This window comes from Phyllostomus discolor, chromosome 10 (genome assembly GCF_004126475.2).
Source record: "Phyllostomus discolor isolate MPI-MPIP mPhyDis1 chromosome 10, mPhyDis1.pri.v3, whole genome shotgun sequence".
NCBI lineage: Eukaryota > Metazoa > Chordata > Mammalia > Chiroptera > Phyllostomidae > Phyllostomus > Phyllostomus discolor.
The window spans coordinates 60937631-60961207 of record NC_040912.2 but is presented as its reverse complement, the minus strand read 5'-3'; the positions used below and the strand labels follow the sequence as shown (position 1 = coordinate 60961207).

The window sequence follows — 23577 nt, the reverse complement described above, 5'->3', positions numbered from 1 at the left end:
AAGTCATGTCATACCCATGCAAACACTGCACTACAAACATTAAACTAACCATAGTTAAAAATTAAAGCTTCACTTTCAGTTGAGTTATGTTAAAAGTAACGTGAATTACTTTTCAAGATTATAAACACAATTAGATTATTAACAATAAACTAATATATACACCAAGGTAAATCTAGTACAAATGTTTATTTCCAGTACAGATCACTCTGAACTTATTTAAGTAGAACAGGGAAAAATAAACCCTACATGTAGATACACTTGATTTTTTAATTTTTAAAACTTTTCACCAGTACTTAAAGCAGCCTGATTTCATTTTCCTAATTAGACATCATATGTTAACTGCTGCATATATAAATTACACTTCTCTCTCTGAACAATACATCTCATTGCACTAAATATCCAGCTATTAACTAAAATTGTCCATTGTCTTTCATAGGAAGTTCTTATTTTTTAACAAAGCATTTTTGGAAATGCTGACTGTAAAAAATAAAAAAGTCAAGGTTGTCAAAGAAGGGCCACTCGTAAGAAAAATTGTATAGCACCCTATTATTACAAAGAGAAAGTAAGTATACTAAAAACATTCTACAATATAAAACAAACAGGAGTCTCATACCAGAAATTTTACTACCACAAAACTTTTAAATGCTAATGTAAAGAGTATTGTGTGTCACAGGTATCAGTAATAGTGACCTACATAATCATGGATATCACTTAACACTTTGGAAAATTAAATCTATTTTCACTTATCCTTTAAGCACTACTACTTCTTACCAGTAGGTAGCACTGTTACATCTATTACCTGTTACCAGTGTTAATGTCGCACAAGCCATCTATAACTTATTACACATTATCTGACATTTGATTGTATTTTAGCCTGATTATTTAGGTTCCATGCTATTTATCTTGCAGATATTCTTCTCTTCCTAAAAACAAAATTAAAACTAATAATAAAATATAAGCAATGTCAGGAAGTGTGTAATTAATGAGTGCTGCTACTTCTTTACTGGCTAACATCTTATTCTGTACTGTAATTAAAAGAAATTGCTATTAAGTGTAGGATGAAATGATTTGATTTAACAAGCTTATTACTAAAGACTCCATTTCTGAAGTTATATATCCACTAAAACTATTGCTTTTATATCAAGGTTTACATGGACCTTGATATTAAAGTATCTATTTTAAAATTACCTATATATTGACTCTTTTAGAAAAAAATGAATTAAAGTAAAATAAATTATTTGTAAAAATATACACATAAATCTACAATGGAAGCTCGTAGATTTATATATAGAAACTTGTAAACAATTTATATTCTACAGCTTAACAGAAGGCCACATATTCACTTGACAGAATTCATCCTACTTTAACCCAAATTACTATTTTCTATTTGGCAGTTCCCAACACACTTACATGTAAAATAGGGCAATATCATATATATTAAGAGAAATTCTTTGGTTCTTCACTAACTAAGCAGAGACACATGGAAAAGAACCTTTTAAGTTTAATGATACCTGCTCATTAAATGATGCTAAACACTAAAATACCATGAACAGCAGGGAATTTCAGTTTACATTAGAGAAAAAAAATTAAAGGGTAAAAATGACTGAAGTTGGTCAGCTCAAGCTGATAGGGCACTTCAAATGAGTAACAGAAGAATAAAAGAGACACTCTAGGTTAAATTAGTTTCTCCTATTCCTTTTCTTGAAAGTGCTTAACTTCACAAATTTTATTGAATGAACTAAAGTACCAGAATCAAAGCATATATAAAGATAAATAGGCAACTACACTTTACAGTGGTTTACCTTATTATACAAAAGATAAAACTTTAATTTTAAAGAGGTTATTTTGGTTTTTAACGTGTATATTCCTTTTCTTCACTGAGCAATTGATGTGCTTCATTTCTAAGAAAACACTACTTCCAAAACCAATCTGATAATACTTACCAATGTATTGTATAGCCACTTAGAATTTACTGGACATTTGTTTCACGTACTTTTTAAAAAGTAGGACATTTCCCTTAGTTTATAACTTTTGACTTAGAATTCTCTAAAAGCTTGTATTTTTTCCTTGCTCAACTCTTATTTCCAGATTCTTACTTAATTTTCAGAACAGTGGCATTTCTCTAGGTAAACTAAGTTTGACACAACTGTAAAATAGTAATAATCACTTGGTATCAGTACTCCTCTCTCCATTAATTACTTCTTTCCTCTACTCAACTAAATTCCACCCTCACCTGTGCTTTTTTACTCTTTATTAAAAAGATTTTACTTATTGTTAGATAGAAGGGAAGGCATAGAGAGAGGGACAGAAACATGTATGAGAGAAACATCAATTTTTGGCTCTCCTCTGCCCACTGACAGGGGATGGAACTCACAACCCAGGCAAGCACCTTCATCAGAAATCGAACCAGAGATCCTTTGCTTGCAGAATAATGCCCAACCCACTAAGTCCACACTGTCAGGGCATCGCCTGTGCTATTTACTCTTTGTATAAATGGTAACATCATTCATAAAGTTACAAACAGTACTAGTGAATTTATACTGCCCTCCAGGGCAAATGAATGCCCATACTGGAAAGCAGAGAAAAGATGCTCCTTCTTTTTTTTTAAGATTTTATTTATTTACCTTTAGAGAGGGAAGGGAGAGAGAAAGAGAGAGAGAAACATCAATGTGCTGTTGCTGGGGGCCATGGCCTGCAACCTAGGCATGTGCCCCGACTGGGAATCGAACCTGCGATGTCTGGTTTTCAGCCCGCGCTCAATCCACTGAGCTATGCCAGCCAGGGCAAGATGCTCCTTCTTAACACAAAAAAATAAGTGCTGACTAATATATTATACTAGCTAATAAGAATTATTTTGGTCCAAGGAGATTCCCCTGCAAACTTCAAATATCTGTTTTCCACCCCCAAATAGATTCTATATGTTGAAATCCTAACCCCCAATATGATAGATAGTGTTTTGGGGGTCTTTGGGAAGTGATTAGGTCATGAAGGCAGAGTCCTCATTATGGGATTAGTTTCCTTATTAAAGGGACCCCAAAATATTCCCTCAGCCCTTCAGCTATATGAGGCTAAAGTGAGAAATACCTCAATGAGGAAGTAAAACCTCATCAGACACCAAATCTCTGAATGCTTTGATCTTGGATTTATAAGCTTCTAGAACAATGACAAATAGCATCTCTGTTAGTTACAGGCTACACAGTTTATGGTATTTCTTTTATAACAGGTGGATGGACTACAACAGCTATAAATGAGAGGCTCTGGAGAGAGCTCTCTCTTATGAGGCTCTTTTCTTAAAAAGCAGATACTTTCCTTGTCATTGTGTCACATTCACCATTATTCTCTAGGGATTTATATCTGTGTTTGATGCAGGTCATATATAATTGAATCAACCACAGATTTTAAAATCTGAAAAACAAATAAGAGTAAGAGTAAATCATGATCTCCTCATAATCCCTATCATGGCTTTTCTCAAAGACTGTTCCACAGAACACACTTTCCCAGTATAGTCTGAAATTTATAGGTTTCATGGTAAAAAGATTATATAATTTATTTATAAATATGAATACATATTCATACTTTATTCTAAATATATATTTATAATTTATTATATATTTATAATTTATAAATATTTATAAATATTATATATATAATTTAGGTCCCTTGTAGATATACAAAGATTGTTAACTTATAAAAGGTATGAATACTGTAAAAAACACTGGTGCCCATTTTCATTAGTTAACTATTAAATCCCATATATATATATATTATCATTTGTATGCATAGATTTCACTGAAGATATGTTACTGTGATTAATATTAGCTACTACCTTGACTCAGCAGGGACTGTTACATAATATGCAGAATATTTACCCCTTTTCAATTTTTAAGTGGAAGAATTCCAAATTTTAAAATGTATATCCCAAGTTCCATAAGGGATTGTGGAGCTGTACAAACTAAGCAGGTCAAGATTATAAATGTAGTTGATAAGGAGTAGAGTTAGTGGAAGTGAACAAACAAAATCACTTTCATAAAACATATTGCAGAACTTGAGTAATGGCATTAGATTAGAATGCACTTTAACAAATTAAATAGTCTGAGTAGCTTGTTCATACCACTCCACATACTGCTTGGCACATAGTAGGTGCTCAATAAATATTTGTTTAATGGATTAGTTAATTGATGAAGTCAAACGCTGACCAGTATGTGACTGTGTAAATTGTTTAAGATAGATGGAGATCTGTTCATTACACAAACATCACTATAGGAGGAAACCCTAGAGCTTCTCTTGAAGGTATCCTGACAGTGAAAATATCATTCTTTCTATTCTGGTTTAATTTTAATTTGTCTTCCTTTTAGTTATGATACAAGACATGTATTAAAACTATAGACTTAAGATATGTTCAATATTTCCATTTCTTCTCTAGGTTAAAAAAAGTCAAAAGTTTTTGTCTTTCCTCTAGAGATATGAAATATATGACATTCAGCTCTTTTGTTTTACTCTCTACACTTTCTCTATATCCTTTTATTTTAGAGTAAAATCTAAACTGTACACAGTATTTTTAAAAGTATACTATAAGTAGCATTCAATTCAATCTGATTTCATTTCAAATGCTAAATGGAAGTTTGCAATGCTGCAATCAGCACAGTATAGAGAGGAGGGCAAGGCTTTGGGATCTGACAGGCTTTCCTTCACCTTAAGCTCTACCCTAAAAATAAATCACTAAATGGCAAAACACAGTTCTGACTCAGTTTTCCCTATTAGCATGTGAATAGTGATACTGACCCAGCAGCATTGCTGAAGGCTTAAATTGGGTTAATATGTGAAAGGTGCTTAGTAGAAAATGAGATAAGTGGTGTAATGGGAGGGGGAGAGGATGAGAAAAAGAAGTGGGAGGGGACTGAGGACTGAAAAATGTAAAGTCTTATGGCTCTAATCTGTGCAACGTAATGGAAGCAACCATTGCTTTTAACAAGCAAAAGTTTCAGTGAAACCTCATTGAAAGGATATGTTCAAAATGTTAATGGTAATAATAATATTATTGGGTAATAATAATCTGGGTAATAATATTACTAATGATGTGTATTGGTTTTTTTTTAAAAAATATTTTATTTATTTATTTTTAGAGAGGGAAGGGAGGGAGATAGAGAGAGAGAGAGAGAGAAACATCAATGTGCGGTTGCTGGGGTTTATGGCCTGCAACCCAGGCATGTACCCTGCTGGGAATCGAACCTGCGACACTTTGGTTTGCAGCCCACGCTCAATCCACTGAGCTTATTGTTTTCTTTTCTTTTTTTTTTAAATATATTTATTGATTATGCTATTACAGTTGTCCCATTTCCCCCTTCTCTCCCCTCCCCCCTGTACCCCCTACCACCCACATTTTCCCCCTTTAGTTCATGAACATGTGTCATACTTGTGAGTTCTTTAGTTTCTACATTTCCCGTACTATTCTTGCCCTCCCCCTATCTATTTTCAACCTACAGTCTATGCTACTTATTCTCTATACCTTTTCCCCCTCTCTCCTCCTCCCACCCCCCTGCTGCTAACCCTCCATGTGCCCTCCATTTCTGTGGTTCTGTTCCTGTTCTAATTGTTTACTTAGTTTTCTATTGGTTTTGCTTTAGGTGTGGTTGTTAATATTTGTGAATTTGCTGTCCTTTTACTATACATGTCTTTTCTTTATCTTCTTTTCTTAGATAGGTCCCTTTAGCATTTCATAAAATAAGGGCTTGGTGATGCTGAACTCCTTGAACTTGACCTTATCTGAGAAGCACTTTATCTGCCCTTCCATTCTAAATGAGAGCTTTGCTGGATAGAGCAATCTGGGATGTAGGTCCTTGTCTTTCATGACTTGGAATATTTCTTTCCAGCCCCTTCTTGCCTGTAAGGTCTCTTTTGAGAAATCAGCTGACAGTCTGATGGGAACTCCTTTGTAGGTTACTGTCCCCTTATCTCTTGCTGCTTCTAGGATTCTCTCCTTCGTTTTTACCTGGCTAATGTAATTATGATGTGCCTTGGTGTGTTTCTTCTTGGGTCCAACTTCTTTGGGGCTCTCTGAGCTTCTTGGATTTCTTGGAAGGCTGTTCCCTTTGCCAGATTGGGGAAGTTCTCCTTTATTATTTGTTCAAATATGTGCTCAATCTGTTGCTTTTCCCCTTCCGATTCCGGTACCCCTATAATTCGGATATTGGAACATTTAACGGTGTCTTGGATGCTCTTAATCTTTTCCTCAATTTTTTGAATTCTTATTTCATCATGCTTTCCTGCTTGGTTGATTCTATCTTCCTTCTGGTCCACTGTATTGTTTTGAGACTCATATTCCTTCCTTTCACTATTGGCTCTCCTCCGCGTGTCTTCCTGCATCTCTTTTATGGTAATCTGCATTCTTTCATCTAAATTTCGTCCAAAATCAACCAGTTCCATGAGCTTTCTGATCACCATTGTTTTGAACTGTGCATCTGATAGATTGGCTAATTCTTGGTGGCTCAAAAGGATGAGTCCTGGGGGACTGATCTGCTCTGTTGAAAACATATTTTTTTTTTCCCCTATCTCTCCTTTTTTTTTTCCTCGGTCTGGTGGCTCCTGTTACGGTGGGGGGCGGAGCCTTAGGTGCTCACCGGGGCTGGGCACCCCCGTCGCTAGATTGTGACGTTATATGTGGGGGTGGGGCGGGAGCCGGATGGGAGAAAACAGCGGTGGTAGTTCCGTTCTCCTGGACTCAGATGTCTGGGCTTCTGGGCCGCGAGTTCTGCCCTGGTCCACAATCGCTACCTCTCTGTGTCTGCCAGCCGCAGCTTGCGTACTCAGGGATCACCGCTGCCTTCTTGCGCCCCCGGATGGCTTTTGCGCCGATTTCGCACCAAACCTTCCCACAACCTCCGCGCGCCGCCGACCCGAGCCAGCCCTGCGCCCGCCCGGCTCGTCTTCCCCTACCAGTCCGGATGAACGCCTCTACTTCAACTTCTTGGCTGCCCGACTTCCATTCAGATAAATCCTCTTCTGGATCTGGGTGTTAGCCTGATAGTAAATTATTGTTGTAAATTATTGTTTTACTAATCTTGGTTGTACGAGGAGGTACGGTGCATCCACCTATTCCTCCATCTTGCCGGAAGTCCTGTTTTCTTATTATTCCTCCACATTATTGGAATCTGCTATGGTAGCTGTGTATTACTTTAAAATGAAAAAAAAAAGTAAATGCATTTTTGTTATTAGGAAAAGTATGTTTCAATATTTAAAGTAAAGACCTTTAACTATGTGTAAAATTAATTCATGATGAACTTTTCAGTCCTCAAAAATACTAGATATACAAGATTTTAATAAAAGTTAAAAAATACTAGAAAGGAGGGAAGATATACAAATCTGTTCACATTTTATTCTTTTTTGCATAACACCTCGCTGCCTCCTACACCAAAAATTTCTTAACTTCCAGTGTTCATTTTATATTATGTATGTTAATATATTTTAAATAATTATTGATAAAACAACTGTATACCTCTGTTGTGTGTAATTAACTTAAAAATTAATGAATTGGAACTTTTTCTTCATATTCCTTGGTCATTTGAATATTTTCTTTTAAATAGTGTTCACAGTTTTCCCTCAATTTTTATATTTTGGGTATTTATTGATTTTAAAATGTGTTTTTAACTACTTAAGGCATTTAAGTTTTGATTTTTTTTATAAAATATAGCCCCAGTTTGTTTCATTTCATATAATCTGATCCTTTTTACTTTGTGGTTCCTTTTATTTCTTGTCAATTTAAAAGCATTTTTTTAACCCAAGATTAAATTGATATTTGCATAATTTTGATTAGGTATTAGGTGACTACATTTATTTTAATTAAATGTATTAAATTTTGAAAAATCTAACTTATTAATGCAATAGCCAGTATACTGAAGACTTTATTGAAAAATCTACCCCTTGTTCTCAGTTTGGAATGCTTTCTTTATTATGTATTTTCAATTATGTTTTATTGATTATGCTTTACACTTGTCCTTATTTTTACCCCTTTGCCCCCCTCCACCCAGCATTTGTCCCTTACCCCCCACCATTGTTCGTGTCCATGGATCATGCTATATAAGTTCCTTGGCTGCTCCATTTCCTATACTGTACTTTACATCCCCATGGCTATTCTATAACTACCTATTTGTAATTCTTTTTTTTTTAATGTACTTATTTTCTTTTTTTTAAGATTTTATTTATTTATTTTAGAGAGGGGAGGGGGGAGATAGAGATAGAGATAGAGAGATAGAGAGAGAGAGAGAGAGAGAGAGAGAGAGAAACATCAATGTGCGGGTTGCTGGGGGTTCTGGCTTGCAACCCAGGATGTACCCTGGCTGGGAATCGAACCTGGGACACTTATTGGTAATTCTTAATCCCCTCACCTTTTCACCCATTCTCCTCTCCCCACTCCCACCTGGAAACCTTCCAGTAAGTACCATATTTTTTGGACCAGAAGAGGCACCAAGGTTTTAGAGGAGGAAAATAGGGGAAATTTTTTTAAAGCAAAAAAGTGGTAAAATACTTAACATAAATAACATAATATTTCACCAATGTAAATGTAAACGGAACTCAACGGCAGCATTAGTAACCATTATTGCTCCCAAATTTGGGGAATGCATCTTGTAGTCTGAAAATATGGTAACTTCTTTTCTCTTGCTTTTAAGTGTCTCTCTTTATCTTTAACCTTTGGCCTTTTAATTATGATGGGTCATGGTGTGGGCCTCTTTGCATCCATCATAATTGGGATTCTCTGTGCTTCCTGGACTTGCATGTCTATTTCCTTCTCCAAATTAGGGAAGCGTTCTTTCACCATTTTTTTCAGATAGATTTCCAGTTTCTTGCTCTTTCTCTTCTTCTGGTACCCCTATAAGGCAAATGTTGGATCTCTTAAAGTTGTCCCAGAAGCTGTTTATGCTATCCTCATATTTTTGGATTATTTTTTCTTCTTTTTTGTCCTGCATAGTTGTTTTTTGCTTCCTGATGTTCCAAATCATTGATTGATTCTCAACTTCATCTATTCTATTGTTGTTTCCCTGGGAGTTGTTCTTTATTTCAATTAGTGTATCCTTCTTTTCTGATTGGATCTTTTTTATGCTGCTGAGGTCCTCACTAAATTCTTCCAGCATTCTTATAAGCAGTATTTTGAGCTCTGCATCTGATAGATTTCTTACCTCCTTTTTGTTTAGCTCTTTTTCTGGAGTTTTGATCTGTTCTTTCATTTGGGCCATGTTTCTTTGTCTCCTTGTTTTGGCAGCTTCCTTGTGTTTGTTTCTATGTATTAGGTAGAGCTGCTTTGAGTCCATGTCTTGGTAGTATGGCCTAATGTAGTAGGTGTCCTGTACGGTCCAGTGGTACAGCCTGCTCTATTACACAAACTGGGTACTCGAGTCGTACCCTTTGTGTGGGCTGAGTACACCCTCCTCTTGTAGTTGAGCTTTGGTTGCTGTTGGCGGATCAATGGGATGGATTTGCCCAGGCCAGTCAGCTATAAGGAGTGGCTGTGACCACTGACCACCAATCTCTGTGGAGGATCAGCTGTGCAGGGGGAGAGTGGTGGTGCTCCGGCATGGTCTGTAGCTGTCTACTGGATGTGTTGGCCCTGGAGTTTCCTGAGTGGTCCTGGTCAAGGTCAGCCCCACCTGTGTTTTGCCTTGGGCACCCTGCATGAGCTGTAAAGCAATCTGAGATGCCTGATATTTATCCTGAGCTTGGCGATTCCCAGGTGAAGCCAAGCTGTGTCCCTAATCTGGCTGCTGCTAGGGCTCACTAAAGCCACTTTGTTTTCTATTTGATAGTATGTAGGAGCCAAGACCAGTCATTCTTTTGGAAAAGCAGCTTGGGTGGGCCCATAATTTGGGTGGAGTAGAGCTTTCATGGATCTCCAAGGAAGGTCACACAGTGTTAGCCATGTTGATTAAGTCTTAGGTATGGCACCAGCCTAGCATCTCTGTGGGGAGGAGGGCTCAGCAAAGGGACAATGGCTTCTACTTATCCAGATGCCAGATACTTCAGTCTTTCCCTGCATACCACTGGTGCCCTTCAAGCTGCCATATTGGTGCTGGAGCTCAGATGGAGTGAATCTGAACAGGTGAGTCTGTGTATACGTTCCCCAAGAGGAACTGCTTAGAGCTCCAGCACCCTCCTCCACTGATTCAGTCCCCACTCGTTTTCTCAGCCAGAAGTTGTGGGGACTTAATCTTCCTTCCTGGCACTGGAATCCTGACTTGGGGGGCCTGGTGTGGGTCTGGGACTTCTTGCATTCACGCCATTCTACCAGTCAGAATGGATGTAGTTTTTGAATTCCATAGTTGTCAGACTTCCATTCAATTGATTTCTGATGTTCCTGATTGATGGTTGTTGTATATTTTTACTTGTAATTTGATATGGTTGTGTGAAGAGGTGAGCCATGTCTGCCTATGTCACCATCTTGACCAGAAGCTATGTATTAATTTTTAAATAAAAGGTCTATGTTCAGGAATATGTATTATAACTCCTCCTCCCCCATTCTTCTCTCTGAATTAATACAATCACTACCCAATTTTTCAAGAAAAAGAAAAAGAAGAAAAGGAAAACTAAGCCTCATTTTTAGTTTTTGCTCCTTTTTCTTCTTCTGGAACATCCTACCTCCATTTCCACTTATTACAATGTAATTTCAGTGTGGACTCCTTCACATTGTTTTAATCATAATCATCAACAATGACTTCTCCCTCCTGCACTACTATGTACTTTTTGTATTGACCCATTCAAACAATGGTTAGCATATTTTATTTCAGAGTGCCTGGCCATTTTTAAAAGATTAAGAACATCCAATAAAATGAATTGAATGAATGGCTATTTTGCTTACCATCAATTTCAATTCTTACTGGGGATCCTGGGGAAGTAATCTTCTAACCACAAACTACAGAAAAGGTGGAAGTCTGGTGCAAATATTATTTTTTCTGAACTGTTGTAGAGTAAATTACCAACCTTATGTCCTATCACCTCCAACTACTTCACTGTCCATTTCTTACAAACAAGAAAGGTTCCCTACAAAATCATGGGGACATCAAAATCAGGATATTGATAGTGATTTATTATTAGCACCATTTAATACTCAACCTCCTTTCAAGTTAAGTAAATTGTCCTAATATGTCTTCTGAAGAAAAAGGATCTAGTTCAGAATGACACATTAAATTAGTTTTCATGTCTATTTAGTCTAAAGAGTTCCGACCTCTCTTTAATTTCCCTGGCCTTAGCATACTTGAAGACTACAGAGCCAGTTATTTTGTAGCTATCCCTTAAGTTTACTTTCCCTGTGGTCAGTTTCAGGATATATATCTTTGGTAGAGATAATACAGAAATGATGCTCTGTTTTTCTTATTATAGTCTATCAGGTGGTATCTGGTTTCATTGTATCTCTTTACTTACAGTGTTCATATTGATCACTCACTAAAGTGGTATCTTCCAGGCTGCTCCACTGTGAAATGGTCTTCTTAGAATTAATTAATATTTTGGGGAGTTATTTGAAACTTATTTACTTTATAATTATTATTTTTTTTTACTTTAATTCTCCAGTATGACTAGTGGAAGCCTCTTCAAGTTGGTTTCCATGTCCTTACAGCATGTTCCTTATTTTTAGGCACAAAGTTCACTTTTCTAATTCTGTACTCCAAGTGTATACAATGACACATTTCTCCAAGAATCCCAGACTCCTTTTGGAAGAAATTTAGAAATAAAAATCTGGGCCCTAGGTGTTGTAAATGCTTTGGGGGTATTGCTGTTTCCAGGACCTCCCAGTGAACAGAGCTAGGGAATTACACAATATATATTTACAACCACAATGATTTCTATATCCATACTCATAATTTTTCTGTATCAATTGGAATTATAAATTCACATGGATAGTTGTATATCCAACAATGCAAAGTTCATTCAAATTCCCTCTTTTTCCATATTTGTACCTTCGACAATGAGAAACCTAGATCCTATATCCTTAATATAATTACCTTTTGAATAATACACTGTACAACTCATTTGTCATCTTTGCCCCCACTGTTCTGATTGGATGTCCTCTTTTCCCAGCTTGTACCCCAATAACCACGCCAGACTATTCTTCCACATGCATATTGCTTTCGTGCTGCTGACACCTGTAGTCTTTTGTAGATATGCACTGACTATTCTTCTATGGCTTTGACTCCCTACACTAGGCCATCCACTGCATGGAGACACCCTCCTCAGCCCACTCTGATACTCCATGCCAAGGTGACCTTCTATATGGATGCCTTCCTGTTGACTGTCAGGCTCTAACACCCTGAGCAGGACATCTCTCATTTGAAGACACCTTTCTCATCCTGCTTGGTCTCTGGCACCCTGGGTAGCTAGGTTACTAGGTCACTGGGTCATTAGGGTTCCATACCACTCCTGGTACACACACCTTTTTTTTTGTCCTACCTAATAACCTTAGGGCTAAATTGATTAAGAAGGAAACTGAGCATTATTTTCACAATGAGTTTGCTACCAGAACACAGGTGTCATGAAAACCACCACTAAATCTAAGCTAAAATTGGAAATAAAAAGATTCCTATTGTTATGGGGGGCAATTCTGACTGGATCGCTGGACAGAAGGTAACAGGGACCCCAGGATCAGCATGAGAGGCTATACTTACCCCCAGGAGATGGGGGAGAGGTTGGGAAGCACTGAGGACTGTGCATAGTTTCCCTGGCAATTGGGCAGTGAAGCGTGATGGAGGGAATTACCCTCCTCCATGCTTCCACCCTACAAAGGATTTTGCGCCAGACTGTATAGAGCAGAGAACACTGGAACACTACTCACTTTGTTCTCCCCTTTTGCTCAGCTGCTGGGGACTCTAGTTCCTGGGCTAGCGGGCCTTGGAGACAGAGTAGTCTGGGAACATTTTCAGCACCCCTTCTTTAGAGCTATGCAGGCTCCTCTGGCCAGGAGCACAGTAAGCACTGTGCTGGTAGGGCAGAAGGGGAGAAAGCCTGGGCTGGTGGGCCCTGGGAGCCATGTGGCCAGAAGATAAGCCCCACAACCTCTCAACTGCACAGGAAGCCACTGTGGTACTGGCAACTAGAGCTGCACTGTAAGGGTCCTGCCTGGCCAGGCAGAATGATGCACCAAAGAGCAACAGCTGGAGGAAGAGGGCAGTCCACTGTAGGGCAGCCAGATGCACAGACTCCAAAACATGCCTGAAGTCAGACAGCAACTGGAAACTAACTAAGCCAACTGTGTTTTGTAAAGGATGGTACTTTTGGGTGGGAGAAGAGGTTACTGATACAGACTTGAACTGAGTTGCCAGAGAGTGGCAGGGTGATTTTCTTCAAGTGTCTTAGAGAAAATTGACTTTGAGGTAGAAGCCTGCCGTTATTTCACACTGTATAGCCTTTGCACAAAAGATTCTTTTCCCTTTCCACTGAACTCTGCCTCCAGAGTTTTTTTTCCTGTTGACAGTGAGTGGTAAGGTCTGACTGATTGTTTTGTTACAATAATGGCACCCAACATAAGGCCCTAGCTGCTCATGGCAGGTTGACACCCCTAAGAAATGGCACTGGAGGGCTTCCAAGTTTCTAGGAATATTTCTGCATACCCGCTAGAAGAATCAGCCACTTAAACACGCCTGGCAGGTAGAAAGAAAATGGGTCTGGGAAGAAAACAGATTCTAAGTAGGAGGGAGGATCACCTGAGTTTTGGGGCCATGGACTGGTGTCCAAAGGAGAACTGACTGAGTTTTTTGGAGGCCTACTTGGGGACCATAGTTTGTGAGATCAATTGCCAGAATTCTTGCTTGTGAGCATTTGTTGGAATAATGGAGTCATGGATGCCAGTTTTGTCTATGTGTTTCCAGGTTGCCTGGGTTCTTCTAGTCATAGGGTTTTGCTTGCCCTGCATTTGGGCCAGCAAGGGCTATTTTTGTGTTGGTTACTGGAGGGAGTCCACTGAGTACAATTTTAGCAGACTAGATTGTGTACAACTATTAGACAATGTTTAAGAAGGTGTTGGTTAATTATTGTAACACTATGTGGCCTACATTATGTTTTGGATTGTGGAGAAATGTGGCCTACTGATGGTTATGCAATTGGAACAGTATTGCCAGCACTTACACAAATGGGATAAAACCTATCATGTAAAGGTATTTATGTCATTGTATGGTAGAGTTTCACCAGAGACATAGGTCTGTTTGATGGTTTAGAGAAGGGAAGGGTCCTCAAAACCCCTTTCTAACAGCAAGACACAGGAAGTAAAGGAGAATGAGGAAATAAGCTTCATTAATGCCATAAACCCAGGAAACACAGGTTTAGTAGAAGGAGGACTTCCTTTGTCAAAACTCCACTTCTAGCTACGCCTGGAATAGGGCCAAGAGAGTCAATAGCTCTACTCCTGTCATGAAAGATGAGTCTTCCCCTTGAAGAACCATGAGAACACCCAATTTGGCCCAGGAGCCTCCTAATCTGGAGCAAGACAGTTCCCTTTGAGGCTATTTCCTATAAGTGGAGTAAATCAGGAAGGCCAGCCCACTGGCTATTATGGGGCCTATACTCTGTTTTCCACTTCATACTTACTGAATTGTAAGAAATTCAACCCCTCGTATAGGGAAGATACTCAGAGAATATCAGATCTAGTCACCTCCACTTTCGCCATTCATCATCCAAACTGGGCAGGTATGCAGGCTTTCCTTAATATCTTGTTAACTGTAGATGAGTGATGGCTGGATATAAATAAGGCTAATTAAGATACTCAGTGTCTCCACCAAGAGAATCCCAATGTGAGCCTCACCCAGCTGGGGCAATTCCCTTGACAGAATCTAACCGTGACCCAAATAGTAGGGGACCTAAGCAAAAGATCCTGAATATGATGCAGGCCTTTCAACATAAACCAAATGAAACACTTCTGAATTTTTAGAAAGGATCTATCAGGCCTATTGAAAGCATATTGATGCTGACCCACAGGCACCAGAAAATGTATGGATGGTGAACATGACTCCTATTGGGCAAAGTGCCCTGGAAATCAGAAAGAAATTCCAGAGTTTGGATGAGGCATTGGGAATGAATCCCTCTCAGCTGGTGGACATATTCTTTAGAGTCTACAATGGCCAGGGAAGCAAGGAAGATAAAGCAGGCCACGGTGTTCTTAGAAAAAGGATGGTGAGATAAGAAGAAGAGTTGGAACCCTAAAGGGAAAAGACAGGCCTACTAGGCATCAATCAATGTGCCCATTCCAAGGAGGAGGGCCACTGGAGAAAGAAGTATCCAAAACCAAAAGAGAAAATAGAGATGAAAATCCTCACTAAGAACTGATGAAAAGGAGTGGGGAATCTGATGACAAATGAGGAGGCCAAGGGGCTCCTTTGGGCACTTCCTGACCTATTATTATTTCCCCATGGGAGCCCTTGATACAGTTAACTGTGGGGAGCAAACTATTCGATTTTCTTGTAGATATAGGACCTACATACTCAGTGCTGAATACAAAATTAACCAAGAAAAGTTCAGATTCAGTAATGGTAGCTGGAGTGACTGGACAATTATAAAAACAAACATTCCTTTAACCTCTAGAATGTAAGCTTGGGGACCAAACTGTTACACATAGTTTTCTCTACACGCCAGTTTTCTTTATATTCCACTGCTGGGCTGGGATTTACTTTGCAAACCACAGATACAAATAACTTATTCTCCTGAAAAGCAGCTATTATGTGTAGAGGTCCTACTGGAACATGCTCTTCAGCTCCAAGTGCTCCTGACTTGCCTGGAAGGTCCTGGAGATGAACTCTTCCCACCTGAGATCTGTGAAGAGATTGATCATACTGTTTGGGCTGATGGAACCTGGGGTAAAGCAATTAATATTCAACCCATAAAACCAATCTAAAAGAAGGGATATAGAACCCATGTAAGAAACAGTACCCCCTTAAGGAAGAAGCATTAAAAAGGATTCAGTCAATATCAGAAAAATTCTTAAAATTGAGACAAATTTGGTTATGCCAGTCTCCATATAACATTCCCATTTGTCAGTCAAAAAGCCACACTCTAAGGAATATCAATTTGTACAGGATCTTAGATACATAAATGAAATTTTTCAGGACATTCATCCTATGGTACCCAAACCTTATACTATGTTGACCATGGTACATGGAGATAGCAAATGGTTTTCAGTCCTAGCCTTGAAGGATGTCTTTTTTCACATCCCAATAGATAAACAGGCTCAACTACTGTTTGCCTTTGAATAGCAGGACCCAGAAAAAAAAGCCATGCTCCAATATTTCTGGACTGTGTGGCCACAAGGATTTGAGAACTCCCAGACTATGTTCAGGACAGTATGCAAAGGACTTAAGGGATATTCAACTGAAATCAAGAGTTCTTCTGCAATACATAGCTGACATATTGATAGCTGGAAATTCCTATGAGGATTATTTGCTCAACACCATCACAGTTTTAAATCATTTGGTGAAAAGGGGATATAAGGTATTGCCTTACAAGGCCCAGATTTGTAAACAGCAGTTGGCATAGCTGGGATTTAAACTGAAACAGGGTACTAAGTGCTTGATGATGGATAGAAAGTAAGCCATTGTTATAATAAAAATCCCAGAAAACTGCCCTGGCTGGTGTGGCTCAGTGGATTGAGTGCCAGCCTGTGAACCAAAGGGTTGCTAGTTCAATTCCCATTCAGGTCACATACCTGAGTTGGAGGCAAGGTCCCCAGTAGGGAGCATGTGACAGGCAACCACACATTGATGTTTCTCTTCGTCCCTTTCTCCCTCCCTTCCCCTCTCTCTAAAAATAAATAAATAAAGTCTAAAAAATAATTCCAGATAACCAAAGGCAGCTTCATGGGTTCTTAGGGATTACACAGTTCTGCTGAATTGGATTCCAAACTTAAGACTTATAGCAAAATCACTGTACAATTCCTTAAAAGGCTGGACTCTTAACCTTTTAAATGCACAAGAAATTGCCAGGTAGCAATTGATACCTTGAAGGAAAAGCTAATTTTGACCCCCTCACTAGGATTGTCCAATTTCTAGAAACCTTTCAAATTGTACGCTCATGAAAGGCAGGGGACTGTACTGGCCTTACTAACCCAGATTCTGGGAAACATTCCCAGATGCACAGCCTATCCCTCAAAGGAGTTGGATCACATGACAAAGGGATTGCTACCATGTCTTCAAGCAGTGGCAGCTACCTGTGACATCTTATAGGAAGCTTAAAAGTTTGCTTTGGGATGGCTTACTATGGTATTGGTGCCATACCAGGTCCTAACTCCATTGGACAGAAAAGAGGATATTGGCTGATAGAAGGGTGTATGGAAAATACCAGGCCATTCTCTTGGACAATCCAAATGTTACCTTACAGACTACCACAACTTTGAAACTAGAAACCCTAATGCCAGACATGGAGGGAGACTCAATGCTATAGCATACTGCTTGGAAATCATTGACCAGGTTTATTTGAACAGGCCAGGACCTGCTGCTGGTAGCACCAAACTGGGGCGTTTATACAGATGGGAGCAGCTTCATGGATAATCACCAGTGATGAGCTGGGTGCATGGTAATAACCATAGACAAGGTAATAGAAGCCCAAACCCTTGTGCCATGATTCTCAGCACAAAAGGCTAACTTAATAGGCCTAATGAGAGCCTTAGTACTGTGCCTGGGACTAAGGCTAATTACTAAGTCCCAAGGACAAAAGGTCAGCATCTATATGGATTCCCAATATGCCTTCATGGTAGTCCATGCCTGTGGAGGAGTATGGAAGGAGGGAGGGCTCTTAACCTTGGAAAACAGTGATGTCAAACATGCAGAAGAGATTTTACAATTGCTAGAAGCAATTGATCTACTGAACCAGGTTGCCATAATGCACTGCCCAAGACACTGAAGGGATGGTTCCCAAATGAGCCAGGGAAACCAAACTGCTGATGAAGTGTCAAGACAAGCAGCCAGAGGGCCACTACACCAAGGGTTTTGATCCCCTGCTTGGACTTGTCAAAATTTAAACTCTATTGCACAGAACAAGATGAGGAATGGGCTCATGAATGAGAATCCTTTAACGTTGATCCTAATTCCATGTGGAAGTTCAATACCCATGGCATGATCTTACTCCCCAATTCTCTAGTGTATCCTATCCTAAGATGGCTGCATGAAGGGACCCCTTATGGAACAGATGCTTTTATAGATGTCATGAGATCATTTTGAAGGGCCTTCATTTACAAAGGACCATTTAGAGGCTCACCTAAGTCTGCCAAATAAGTACCAAAAACATCCTAAGATAGAACGTGCCCCAGTAAAAATGGGAGTACAAAATAAAAGGTTATTCCCATTTTAGGACTGGCAAGTAGACTTTACACAAATGCCTAAGCCAAAGAGAATTTCAAAGTTTTATTAGTTTTTTGTGGACACTTTTTTCTGGATGGGTAGAAGCATACCCAACTAGAACTCAGAAGGTAAGTGAGGTAGCAAAACTTTTGCTTAAAGAAATAATTCCTAGGTTTGGACTTTCTCACAGCATTTAGAGTAAATGGACCATCATTCACTTCAGAAATCTCTCAAAGACTACACAACACTACAAATACAATGGAAGTCACATGCATCATGGAGACCTCAATCTAAAGAATGACTGATACAAATGAATCATACAATAAAGATAATCCTTCCAAAAATATGCCAAGCAATGGATGTGAAATGGGACCCAGTACTCTCCATCGCCTTGCCCAATATTAGGGTAGCACCCATAAGTGGGCTTAAATTAAGCCCTTTTGAAATAGTTTATGGGAAACCCTGCCAATCTTGGTTTTGCAAGTGTCTCCCTCCCAAATTTGGAGTATGAGTCAAAAATTAAGCAATATGTGCATCTTTTAGGAAAGCACTAACCATTTTGCACAAGTTTGCTCATTTCAGATCTTCCTGCCCATCTAATGAGCCCTTACACCTGTTCCATCTGGAGTGACAAGGCTTAATAAGAACCAGAAGACTCAAAGCCACAAAAAGCAGCTTGCTGAGCAATGGATTGGTCCCTATGATGTCCTACTGACAACATACTCTTTCCTGAAGCTCATGGGAATCAAACCCTGAACCCACCATGCATGGATTAAATGGTCACTACTTGAGGAGGACTTGAACCCTGCTGCTGTGGTTGATGATGAAAGGGAAAACTGGACCCACACTCTGGAGGGAGATTTGAAATTACTCTTTCAAAAAAAGACAGGGGGCCCCAGTTCAAAGTGGTGATGTACTTTTTACTTTATTTACGGTCTCACAAATCTTGGGAATTTTATCTGCTTGATACTGAGAGTATGGTCCTTCCCAGTGTTGAAAAGAACAAGAATTAAAAGTGCCTTATGGCTAAATCTGAACAAATATAGAAGTCTGTGAGAGTTTTAAGTTGAAAGGAAAGAAACCTCAGATCTCAGTTCTTTGCTTGTTTTCTGATCTTGTGGGGGACTACGGAATTTTGTTGTTTCATTTACACCAGCAATCTTGTCTCTGCTGTGAGATCAGTTGGTACACTGGTGGGCAAGAAAATGTCTCTACCACTGAAGCTTCGAGCCATTTGGACCTAGGAAAGGTCATCTGTAGGACCAGTTGGTGTGAGACAAGATTCTAAGGCACTTCTAGTCCCCCACTTTTTTCTGAAACTTTGTCTTTGTTTCTGTTCTGAAGGAAATTGAGAGTTTCTGAGAATTAAAACTTCACATTAAGTTGGAAAGTAATGTAAAGCATAAGGTATGGAAATGCAATTTTTGTGAATAGGGGAAGGACAATGATTTTTTTTTTGCTTGATATTTTCCGCCTACCTTATCCCTCCAGAATTTTGCATTCTTAATGACTGAATAATAACACAAAGCTTTTTTTTTTCCCACATGAAACCATAAAGACTGGTTTCAAATTGTGTTTTTAATAGCCAAGACTTTGATTGGAATATCATGCCTGAATGAGGCATGTCTGGGCTCTGGTTGTTACTAGAAAGCCTTGAGAAACTGAGATTGAAGCTAACAAAGCCAACTAGAGAAATGGCATGGTACCTTATTTGGTTGTATTGTTCATGGAATTCTTTCCAGGAAAAGAATGGAGGTTGGTTTCCTGAAAGATGGAAAGGAGAAATCCCAAGACATGATGGGAACCTCAAGGACTTGGGGAGTACAGATACTGCAGGCAAAGTTTGTATGGCAGGATTGTGGGTTGGTTTCTATGCCCTGATGGGTCAACTAGGGGTTGATCTACAGGTTTCTTGTGGAAGTTCCAACAGGCAGATTTAAGAGGCTCTGTGATCAACTCTGCTCTTGTCGTACTCATGCAAATGATGAAGCAAAATTAAAAACTGGCTGTTTCTTTGATTACAATGAAGGTAATCTTAGGGAGAAGAATCATGCTTTGAGGAAAATCACACATGCTCAGTTTGTGGATACTGGACTAGTACAGCTGTCTCAAACCTTTGTTTCTCTTGGAAACTTAACTGGTTGACCTTAGCCCTGATGACATCACCTGAGATGTACAATTTACAGCCAGAAAGAATTTGCCAAATTGTCACTGTTTGATATTATTCTAGCAAAGGTGTTACAACTGGACATCTTCTCAAAAGACAGTCTTGTGGACTCAGGAACAGGTTAGTGATTTGTTGTGTGAATTAACTTCTGTGTCCTTCCTTGTGTTTTCATAGGTTGTGTACCTATGACCTCATTTGCCTAGGTGTTTGGTTACACAGTATAGGCCTCACCTAGGAAGTCTACTTCCAGAAGTCCAGACTCAACAGTTTAGTTGTAATAGATGATTGAGTTGGTGACATATGGGGCGGCCTATCAGCTTCACTTTAAAACTTCTTTCTTTTTCTTCCCTAGTGGTTTAGACAGAAAGAGTCCAGAAGTGTTAAAGGGGAGACTTTCAGAATATTCCCCTCAGCCTAATTTTCATTAAGTGTAGTGGTCATTAGAGCTTTGGACATGTGTGGCATGTGTTGCACACCTTCATGCCACTTAAGAGCCACTCTTTCTTAATGGGGACACTATAGAATTAATCCATAACTCTGTCATTTAGTTGTTATGGTTCTAATGGTGCCTTCTAATGCTCTTGCCAAATTTATTGTCTTCACAATACAACAAGTTTGCTAACTTGTCCAGCAATGCCACTCTTTGGACATCACACATGCCACTTTCCAGGGACAACCAACTAACCTGGACTTGCAAGACCCTTTTCCTTCATGTAAAGGCTCCCCTCCACTCAAAAACTCCCTTTTTGAGGGATCTCTGGACCAGGGAATAGGTAGGACTATGTTCATGGCCATTAGGGAGTAGCTTCATAAGAATAAGACCTTTGCCCATTTGTCTTTGTAAGATTATAAAGCCCAGGGGTGTTAATGGGAGTTCTTATAATGCGGAGTCTGGCTAGATCATTGGACAGAGGGGTTTGAGGAGCCCAGAATCAGCACACAAGGCTGCACCACCCCCACAGAGATAGGGGAGAGTTTGGGAAGCAACAAGGACTCTGCACGAGTGGTCACCCCGGTAACTGAGCAGTGAAGTGTGATAGAGGGAAATACTCTCTTACATACTTCCAACATGCAGAGAATTTGAGGCCAGACTATATAAAGCAGAGAGTACAGGAATGCCACTCTCTTTGTTCTCCTCTCTTTTCCAGCTGCTGCCCACTCAAGTTCTTGAGCTGTCAGGCCCTGGAGACCATGTGGTCTTGGAATATTTCAGGTGCTCATTCCTGAGTGCTGTGTAGGCCTGCCTGGTAAGGAGCACAGCAGGTGCTAGGTCGGTGGGGCAGAAGGGGAGGAAGCCTGGGCTGGTGGGCCCTGGAAGCCATGTGACCAAGCAAAAAGACTCGTACCCCTCAACCTCAGAGGAAGCCATGGCAACACTGTTGACTGGAGCTGCACTTTTGCCTTGCAAGGCACACAGGTACACCAGAGGGCAGTGGCCAAAGGAAAAGGGCAGTGTGGTATACATAGGACACCCAGATGCATAGACTCTGAAAGATGCCTGAAAATAAGCAGTGACTGGAAACCAGCTAAGCTACCTGTGTTTCTCTATATTGGACATTTATTTACTGGTTTCCTCATGGGAATCTACACTATATTTTTTTCTCCTTGAGCATCCTAATTTTCCAGTCACTTGGTTCGGATTGGACCAACTTCACACCAAGTTCCGCATGTAGGCACTGATCCTCTTAAGCCAATCAACTTACTTCATCATCTAGGCTACTGCAATTAGTTCAGAAATGGGTCTAGACTTAAGCCTTAGTCAATCAGCACATGCTATTCACCTGGCCATATATAGTATCTGTTTCAAAGTTAGGCACTTGATTAAGTGGTCCAGAGTGACTTCTGGGAAATTCTATGATATAAAAATTATATCTTCTTTTCTGGGTGGGTGATGTAAGGATGTAGGGCTTGAGACTACTGTAAGAAGAGAGTTGAAGCTGTCTAGGGATCACTGAGTGGAGCCAGAGGTTAAAAGAAGTCCAGAAAAATCACAGACAAAGGAAGGGAGTTTGCTGCATTTTATGAGAAAATCTTCACTGTCAGGTGGCAATTGAGATTGTTTTGGTTATCTTCCCGGTAGATATAGCAAGTGTTCATTGCTTCTCCTTCATAGAGTCATTCATTGTTTTTTTCCAGATGACCTCTATTCCACTGGCCATTTCTAACTAGTTGCCCCACCCATGTACCATAATCTATTTGCTTTTTAAAAGCAAGTTGGGAATGAAAGATTGTTCTTGACAATACTTAAGACCCTTCCTCATTTACTCTGGGTTGTATTTGCATCACCCAAGTTCCTAGGTTTCTAGTCCCACCAACTTCATGTTAGCTGTGACTTCTGTACGGTTCTGTCTTGAACTTATCCAGTCTCCCATTTTGGTTCACTGGACATTGGCTTCCTAAGTGGATCTCAACAATATTTCTTAATTTTCTTTGTTGGCCCAAATCCTCTTCTCCATTATATCTATTGAAAAATTCTCTGCTTCAGTTTCCTGGCAGAGTCTCACTTTCTCAGTATCCTCTTCTCCTTTTTAAACATTGTGAAATTCAGGTAAATGAACAATTAATGAAATTCTCACTCTGTGTCAGGTACTACAGTAAATATCTTGAAAACATATTTCCCTTCACATAAGTTATAAATAACATGTTCGTAATTAATGCAATTAAATTAATTTATTTTAAAATCAGCACATATCTGAGTTCTGTTGGCATGCCTTTATTCTAAAGACCTAGTATCTTTTTACAGTACACAGTTGAGATTAAGCTAGAATGGACAAGGATGATTTTATTTTGATTTCTTACATTCCAAAACTATCATGACTAAATATTTTCTAAGCTTATGACAATGTCAGTTGGTAATTCTTAAAACACCTGGCTATGGACCAAAAGGCCTACTTTTTATGATTAATATCTTAACTTCTAAAATGAAGTACATTTTAAACAGGAATATGTTGTTAATATTTGTGGGTAGTTCCATTTCTATTGTTGGCCATAGAAACATTAATCAATCCCTTGGAATAAGTCAGTCACTGTGTCAGGTTCTGCCAACCCCACAGTGAACAACCGGATGTTCTACCTGCCCTTGTGGAGCTTACTTAGGTTGTGAAAGATAGATAT

General features: G+C 39.3%; 1 protein-coding gene and 1 long non-coding RNA gene across 2 annotated transcripts in view; one reads left to right on the top strand and one right to left on the bottom strand.

Moving 5' to 3' along the window:
• FOXP2 (forkhead box P2) overlaps nt 1-23577 on the bottom strand; it is an 852864-nt gene that overhangs the window by 337333 nt on the left and 491954 nt on the right. The window lies entirely within an intron of this gene.
• On the top strand, nt 9001-21984 carry LOC118497147. The gene is made up of 3 exons (XR_004899688.1): nt 9001-9444; nt 16158-16160; nt 21973-21984. It is a non-coding gene; the product is annotated as an uncharacterized LOC118497147 (long non-coding RNA).